Source organism: Lotus japonicus, chromosome 4 (assembly GCF_012489685.1).
Source record: "Lotus japonicus ecotype B-129 chromosome 4, LjGifu_v1.2".
NCBI classification, from domain to species: Eukaryota; Viridiplantae; Streptophyta; class Magnoliopsida; order Fabales; family Fabaceae; genus Lotus; species Lotus japonicus.
The window spans coordinates 38722459-38731805 of NC_080044.1; the positions used below are offsets into that span (position 1 = coordinate 38722459).

Below are 9347 nucleotides of genomic sequence, written 5' to 3' on the forward strand. Positions count from 1 at the left end.
CTTCAACGAATATGTCTAAGCCTTATAAGGAAAAAGAAGTTTACGCAAGATATGACCGCATCGTCCAGTAAACAAGGAAGACACTTATTCTGTATCGTTCTATGCCACGTCATACCGCAGAATTTCAGAAGAAGTCTTTGAGCGGGAAAGTCAAAATTGTATCTCAACTATTTGCCCCATGCTCTAGTCAGAAGGAAACTAATCTGGTCACGTGCAAACTGATTTATCTTTGAAGAGAGAAGTCTCGATGACCAATGAAGAGGAAAAAGGACAACACGTCAACATCACTTTTCCAAAATGTCTCTCTTCTGCAAAGTAGCCCAAAGCTATCACCACCTACTAGCTGACAAAGTACACCTTTTTGGCTAAAGGATAGTTTTGAACAGCAGCATGCATTTAATGAAGCTACCAACCGGAGATTTGAATCAATGGTTAGATGACACTCACAACGGCTACAAACAACGGCCAGATTTTGTGTCTCAACGGCTACACAACTAGCAAGATCATATATAAAGGACATATCTGAAGATTGAAGAAGAAGAGAAGAGAAATTTATTGCAAGAAAAGAAAGAACTCAGAGCAGTTAATCAAAACATTCTTCAAAGCATTAAAAGCTCACAGCAGATTTCCTAAGAGTCAAATCCGATCTCATACCTCTGCTAAATCAAGAGAGAATACCAAACCTTAAAAGAGTCAAACCTCTTCTTTTACTTCTCTCTTAGATTCTGAACTCTTGTGTGGTCCAACGTCCCTTCCGAACCCAAAACACTTGAGAGTTCCAGTGCCATAAATTGTCTACACCAACTCTTTTGAGAAGAGATTTCTTGTAGAACCAAACAATCTTGTTGATTGTAGGAGGAGTCCTGTACAATACTTGGAGAAGTCCGTGATAATACTAGGAGGAGTCCTGTACAATACTTGGAGAAGTCCGTGATAATACTTGGAGAAGTCCTGTCTAATACTTGTATTGGAGAAGTCCTTGATACTTGCTAGTGAAAATCTTGGTGGTGGCCAAGTACTGGACGTAGCCCAATCGTTTAGGGTGAACCAGTATAAGTTCCTGTGTGCTGATCGTTCTGCTTTATTTACTTACTTCCGCTGCACTAAACAGTTTTTGAAAAGTCACCAGAACAATTTTCTTAAGAACTTATCTTCTTTTCATAAACCAAAGTTTTAACAAGTAATTTTTAAGAACACAATTCAAACCCCCCCTTTCTTGTGTTACTTATTTACATATCACTTTTAACTTTCACTCAACTTCTATTTGGTAGCGAAGATAATGCCTATCCTTCTTCGAAGCTGAAATTAGTTAAGAGGTAAAGGTCATCTTAGATATGATCCACATCAAAAAGGACAATGAGTAAGACAAATCCATAAAAAGTAATCCATTAAGCTTAAGCCTGACACTCAACTTATTGACATCTTAACAGCAGAAAACTTATTCATCCTAATCATTTATTTTGTAGATGTTAAAAGCAAAAAATTTAACCCATTAAAAAACTCTTGTTCCAATGCTTTTATCATAGTTCTAAAAGCATACCAAAAGAAAAGGAAAAATAAATCAAAACATTTCATGATAGCATAAAACAAAAGACCAGAGTAGAGAAGATGAATGGGTACACTTTTGCAATTGAGCACCATTCTAGTAGCACTTAAACCAGAGACTCTCAATTATTTTTGTGAGAACAAACTTCTTATTAAATAGGTAATGTCATAGTACTCCACACAAATAAAATTAATGTTCCCTGAATATAAGATCAACACAACATCACCACATATAACAAAAGTACATATTTTCATATGCACTCAGTAACACTACCAAGACTGATATAACAACCACACTCTAAAGCATGATTTTCCAATGATCCCCTAGATAGATTATAATGGAACAATGAAAAAGCATCATATATGGGACCAAATTGAGATAGTTATCCTGTTTTTGAATCAATCAAGCAGGACAAAACAGATCACATATTCTCCACGTCCAACAGAAAAATACACATCTTTCAAAAGCTCTAATAATTAAAGATGCCTAAAGAAAAGAGCACCTTCTATGCAGTTCCCAAAACTTGGAGGACTTTGACGACGCCTTTAGTTTTCTACAATCTGCTTCATTCTTTGCTACCATATCTTCCCTTAACAAATCAAAATTTTATTTTGACATTGCAACTCCTTAGAGTGAAAGACACATAATGTCCATTCCTGGTAAACAATCCCTGTCATATAAAAAATAAGAACCATAAAAATTCAAATAAGAACTATACGTCCTCTCTTCATCTCATTATTGCAAATCCAAATTATCTTAGTTGCTCCCAACAACTTGGCTCCACAAATAGATTGCAGGTCAGGAAAATGCTAAGAAAAACAAATAGACCATAGATGATCCTTTCAAAACATGGCTTTAATACAGATTATTTATGCCTTGAGAGTGATTGGACCTTGGATTATCCTATTCTAATTTGTAGATTCTTCAGGAAAAATCTGGAAAAATCTTAAAATCCCTTCACACAATCTCATGGATACAAAAATTATTAAGACAATAAACGAATGGTCTTGAACATTAATTAAGAAACACTTATAAGTAAGGTTTCTCATCTTTTCCAACTCCAGCATATGGTGATATGCAGCATATATGATGTATCTAAAAACTATGGTTAAATTGCATGCTATAACACTTTTTTGATGGTCCAATACAGAAGTTGGGAGACAAACTGCTGAGCAACATCTTAGCAAAATTAAAATTAGTCAAAATAAGCCTTTCTTTGCCCTCTTCTTTCTTCCTTTTAGGTTGAGGATGAGGTATTCTATCTACTCCTTCTTCTAGCACGGCTTTACTCTGATATTAAATGTTATCAAAATGTATATATAAACTACAGACTTCTTGACACCCTGAACTTATAGCTGCAAAAGCGGACTGCAAGACCAAGATTGAACTCATATCCTCAAAGGTTGAAATATATGTGACTTGATCAATCCAAGCACCGTAAAGTGTAAAGCAACAAAGTGTGATTCAGTACAGGGTTAGGAAAATCCAAGAAACTCCCATGTAGAAAGATAGAGAATACCATTATTTCCATCAAACTGCACTAAAACATGTCCATCACTAACAGGGTCAGATAATGCAGGTCTTTCTTTCATGATCTGGAAAAGTTATGTTTATAATTAATATAAATGGCGGGGTTATGAAATTTGAAAAATAAAAAGGACACAGAAAAACCAGCAAGTTTTTAATTTGCATTCTGTTACATTCATCATTCTCTGTTTCTTGCGCTTCTGTAGCTGCTGATCCAAGGCTGGGAAAAGGGGCATTTGGATTTAAATGGGTTGTGGGTATCTGATTAGCTTGGTCTAGGAGTAGATTTCGTTACTCTCAAGCTGGTTTTCTTCCTTAACTCAATTCTGTTTTCTGTATTGGTTTGTTATTTTCTATCTCTTGTACTTCCTTTTATATAAAGTTTGCTTATCCAAAAAAACAATAAAAAAAGGAAAAATTAAAAGATCATAAGGTATAACATTCTATTGTTTATATCAAGTCATTTTAAATTTCAAATGCAGGTTCTCCAATTTGAAAGAAAGGATGCCATACAATATCCAAATGCCTGAGTATTACGCACTAAACAATTTGTATGGATAATTGGCTGCACTTTAATCCCCTTTTGATCTGTAGTGTAGAGATGATACACAATCACTTAGTGAAAAAACACAAATCAATTTAAGCATATATCTTCAAATTACAAAGCTTAACATTTAGTTTCCTCATGAAAAGTTATTCCACAATCTTATAACAACCATAAACAAAAAGAAAATTGAAAAATAATGAAAAGATGTTTTCTTCTTACTCTCATGTAGGAAGATATTACCTGAGCTCTCAAATCATCAGCAAGTTCCCTTACAATGCTTTTTCTCAATGCCTGCTTCTACTCCTTGTTTTGTGAGAGATCCATGAGCTATTATTGCTGTAATAGGAACAAACCATGAGTAGGTACAACTACAACATTCAGTGACAAAGGAATAAACACAATATTTAGGCCAAGTTTTAGTATCTCAGTGCTAATTAAACTCACCATCAAACACTCATAAAGAAAAAAATTGAACAACAACTGAATAAAGGCCATAGCATTAATCACTCCAAAATGCCCTTTCACATCCCTAAATTATTCTTGAAGAATCTAAACAAATGAAAATAACAAATATGAATTAAAGAAGCTAGATATGCACACAATCAAGTCATTACAGAATTCAAAATTTAGAGGGGGATAATTTACCATATCATAAAATTTGGCTTCAAAATTTCCAGCATGATGATCAGTAGTGCTAACGGCTGATGCAACCTGACCACCTCTAAGTACCACCTACATAAAACACAGGGTGTGTAATTCAGAAAACATAAAAGGAGAAAACAAAAAATAGATAGAAGATTAACATCTGGAACTATCAAGTATGAACTCTTTGGAATTAATTTCATGAGTCAGTGACCAGCTAATTGGAAGGGGAGGTGAAGTGTGGTTGAAACAGAAATCAAACAAATCAGTAGGAGTTCACAACATGGGGTATTTATAGCCAAAATTTGAAACTACAGTGACACAACCACACATCTAGCAGATGTAGGTAATCATAGTACATAAATTTTAAAAAAATTTAATTTTCAAAAAAACAAAATCTACAATACAGATAAGAGGATTGAGTAGTACAAAATATATACAACACAATGGAGATAATTAATGGAGCTTTGGATTAACATTGACCATTTGATTAGAGAGTCAACCTTTGCTGATGCATTCAAACCTACAATTTCGGTTTTGCAGGAGAAGGGATGATGCATGAACATGGGATGGTTTGAGATGTAGAGATGTGAATGGTAAGACCATAAACGACCGCAAAGAAATCGTGAGGCAAACATCAACCAGCGGCCAAAAGCAAACCATCATCACATCAATCTGGTAGGACGCAATTGATGGGTTGGTGAAAAAGGGATGGAAAGCTGAACGAAAACACGGCATCACAGTTAGGGTTTCGGATAGAAGTGAAGATGAAGAAAACTTTGGAAGAGAGATGAATAAATCAGAAGAGCGTGACTTGTACTTCAGAGTTGGTAGAAAGGGGGAGAGGACATGCCAAAGCAATCGAGGGTTCGTCATGGTAGGGGAGGAACAGTGAAGAGTTCAGAACGACGTCGTTTGCAAGGCTGAAGCTGAGAAAAAAAAATTGCGTTAAAGCAGTGGACACGTGGCGAGCCGTGATTGGAGGTCTTTTAGCTACAGTAGTGGAAGAATAAGAAGTAGTAGATTTACAGAACTTGTTTGACATCATAAACGGTACATGAGATGAATGGAAACATCAGCAGCAAGAATGCTTTGGAAAAAAACAAAACAAAATAGAACGTTACACACTAATAGCATAAATTAGTGGTGAGTTACGAAGATTTCAAGCAAAAGATTTTTTTCCAAGCTGTAAGCTTTTTTTTCTTCAGTTTTCTCTACACCCAAACAGGTTGCGTTACGAAGAGGAAGATATGCATATGGAGTAGATCATTTTGACTTCCTCCATATGTGATTATTTTTTTTTTTTTGATACATTGGAAAATTAACAGAACAAGAAAAACTAACTAAGCCAGATAACGTCCTTCAATAGAAGTACTTCAAGCTCCGGTGAAGGACTCTCCATCAACCTATAGCCCGCCATGGGGAGAAAGGACCCCTGCTTCGCCAACCAATCCGCTTCTGCATTCACATCGCGACAGCACCGATACAACTCAACTCGCCAACTCCTCGACAACAATTCATGAATATCACACAGGGCCCACCCATGCGCATGGTAAGTCGCTCTAGAAGGGTCAGATGCAATAGCCATAAGCGCCCCCATATGTGATTATAAAAATCAGAATAATTTCAGAAAAAGAAGAATAACGTGTCAAAGGAAAAATAAGAGTGACTACTCTATTTTAGAAACCTAAAGGTAAGAGAGAAATGTGAAAGATAAGTACTTTATAAGTGATGAAGCTATGCCTTCCAGATCAAAATTCACCAGCAATTCCAAATGCTCAACCGAGGGAGATGCGTAAAATGAGAAAGGGAGTGTGATGATTTGGACCAAAACTACATCTTATTTATATAGTAGAAACCTCATGTCATTCTGATTGTATGAGTGGGTAAGATTCACTAATCAAAACAAAAATATAGCAGAGCAATAACAACAATAACACATGTGGGTGTTAGTTGAAGTGGGAATTGATGAAGAATTTCGTAAGCAACCCAGATTGATAGATGAGGCTGCCTTGATTCAAGCGATAAATGGCATTGGAGAAACAAAAATAAAAAAATAGTAATGAAGTGTGCGTACCGCTCTGCTTTGGCAATTCAATATATTTTAATTAAATTAAGAGTATTTGGCAATTCCAAAGGATTGAAATTTAAAATCTAATCTGCACAATTTTTCTATATTAGTGTGTGCAATTGGGTATTTAATGGTTTTTTTTTATAGGCAAATGTTAGTTGTTAGAAATGTTAGTAAATTAATCTCTTCTCCGGATTCGAACTCGGGTCCCTTCACCCTTCACCTCACCCAACCCTTATGTCCCTAGGTCTTATCACTTGAGCCATCCTTTGGGGATAGTATTTAATGGTACGTTGATAACTGGTCAATTTAGAGTAGCATTTAGCACAAAAGGTGGCTGGTAGTTAATGCAGCGTGGGGTTAGAGAATTTGGGATTTAAATGTGTATTTGAAAAAGGAGATAATTTATGGTTGGATTTGAGCATCTCCAATGGTAGTATCTAATGTTAAATACATACTTATATGAGTATCTATTACCATTGGAGTACATATTCAATTCCAACATGGCAAAGATGAGTATGTCGGAATAGATACTCTACACTAGACTTGAAAAGTGAGCTTGTATTTATTACAAGCACTTACCATTAATATAATTGTATATAAATAATAAAATATACAAATGTGATGTTGATGGTGGGATCCACTATAGAAACTTTTAAGAGTTGTTGGGTTGGAGTAAAAAGTTAATAAAGTAGTGTAGATGATGTGGCATTATGGAGAATTGTAAAAAATGAAGTGTAAATATTTTAAGGCAAAAAGCATTTTTTGCCCCTGATGTTTCAAGTTTGTGAAAATTCTACCCCTAGTCTATTTTTATCGACATTTGTACCCCTCATATTTTCAAAGAGGATAATGAATGACCCTCCGTCAGTCAAACGTTAGAAACTTAACAGAGGATGCTGACGTGGCTTTTATTTAATTTTTGTTAATTCCACGTAAAAAAGATGTGGCTTTTTAATTTTATTTAAAAAAAATCTAAAATAACTCGATGATTAATTGGAAAAAAAACAAGCTAAAGAAAATTAACCTAAATTTAATCTGTTTTACTTTCAAAAAAAACCATTAAAAGAAAAACTAAACCTAATCTTATCTTCTTTTCCTATCTTCTTCTCCCACCCCTAATTCTTCACGTCTTCTTCTCCCACCCCAATTCTTCACATCTTCTTCTCTTCTTCTACCTTAATCTCCAGCAACACTTCAAAACCCACCTCTTCTTCCAACCTTCTCCGCCACCATGCCTCTTCCATCTTCTTCTTCAATCACGGTTGTGTGAGGTGGGTTGGGGTGGGTGATTGAGGGTTAGGCTTGCGATTGCAGGCGAGGGTGAAGGCTGCGATTAGGGTGGGGGGTTGGGGGCTAGGGTGGGCTGTGTGGCGTGGGTTGGGGTCTGGGTCTGGGGTTGTCTTCTGGGGTTGGGTCTTGGGTTTAAAGTGGGCTGCGGTGGTGGTTCTGGGCGGTGGTTTTGGGTGGGGGTTCTGGGTGGGTTGGGTCTTTGGTGGGTTGGGTCTGGGTAGTGGTTCTGGGTGGGTTAGGTCTTGGGTTTAGAGTGGACTACGGTGGTTCTGGGTGGTGGGTCTGGGGTTCTGGGTGGTGGTTGTTCTATGTTTCTTCTTCTTCTAAAATCCTTAGATCTGAACCAAACCTAGATTGCTGATTGATTTGAACTGATTGAAACTGATTGAGATCAAGGAAGGACCTGGGGTAATTGATTGAATCTGATTGGGTTTTCTCTGGTTTTGATTTTTCCTGGTTATGGTTTACTGGGTTTTTGGGTGGTGGTGCTGGGAGTGAGGGAGGAGTTGGTGGTTTTCGGTGATAGCACTAACATGATGAAGAAGTTGATGAAGAAGTACTAATGAAGGAAAACGAGAGATTGTGAATTAATGGTGTTGATGAATGAGTTTCTGATTTGTTTTATTCGATGTTCTTGATTGTTTTGATGATGATGATGAAGATGAAGTAGAATTAAATTTGTGTTTAATTGAGGATTAGAGTAAATGAAGGATTAAAATTTTTTTATTTAAAATTATAATTGAATACTTTACATTAAATTAATTATTAATTAAATAAGTGGTATTTAAAAAAAAATTAGGTTCTGCCATTTCCACGTGGAATTAAAAAAAATCAAATAAAAGCCACATCAGCATCAGACGTTAGGTTTCTAACAGCTGACTGACAGAGGGGCATTCGCTGCCCTCTTTAAAAAGATGAGGGGTAGAAATGTCGACAAAAATAGACGAGAGGTAGAATTTGCACGAACTTGAAACATCAGGGACCAAAAGTGTTTTTTAGCCATATTTTAATGAATATGATGGATGTAGATGCTCTTAGCTCAGCTATTTAATTTCAGTTTAAAAAAAATTGATTTAAGTATATAAAAAAGATGATTGGCTATAAATATGGTAATGGTAGAGAACTTGAGTTTATGCACGTTTAAAAAAAATTGGAAACATAGATGAATTAAAGAGCACTCACAATGCTCAAATATGATTGGTTATTGATGAGGTGGTTTTAATAATAGATAAATACATGATTGAAAATAATCAGCCGAAAAAATATGATTGGCCTACAAAATATTAGTGGGAATTCAATTTGAATTAGTCAAGTAGCTTTTCTAGTGCATAAAATAATTCAAAACTAAAATAAATTAGGTAGGCTATTACTTGCTTACCCTTCACTAAAATTATACTGTAATTATCAAGTGTGTCATTTCCAAGTTTCCAAAAGTAGAAATAACTTTATCATTTTTATTTATTTAATTCTTGGAAAAATGGTTGAAAGATGCCTCAATGTTTGCCAAATGCCGATTCTTTCCTTCTTATAGTGTCTCTTTTATATTGTATTTAGATTTAAATGTTTTTTTAAAGACAATATTGCTCGACGTTATAATGATGCAATCCATAAAACTTATGCATAATAGCAGTTACTTGAAAAAAAAAAAAAAGATAGTTACTTCCTTGGAACCGGGACAAATTACAAAAGTAAATTTCCACAATTCACCAAAAATTTAATAA

At 35.4% G+C, this 9347-nt stretch overlaps 1 long non-coding RNA gene across 2 annotated transcripts; it reads right to left on the bottom strand.

The window, feature by feature from the left end:
• Positions 1–1239: 1239 nt before the first annotated feature.
• Positions 1240–4770, bottom strand: LOC130714523 (uncharacterized). 2 transcript variants are annotated; one of them, XR_009011317.1, is made up of 5 exons: positions 4746–4770; positions 4266–4352; positions 3861–3956; positions 2049–2216; positions 1240–1299 (listed from the first exon to the last, which is right to left on the bottom strand). It is a non-coding gene; the product is annotated as an uncharacterized LOC130714523 (long non-coding RNA). The 2 variants fall into 2 exon arrangements; XR_009011318.1 differs by lacking the exons at positions 1240–1299; positions 2049–2216 and adding an exon at positions 3288–3661.
• Between the last annotated feature and the right edge of the window lie 4577 nt (positions 4771–9347).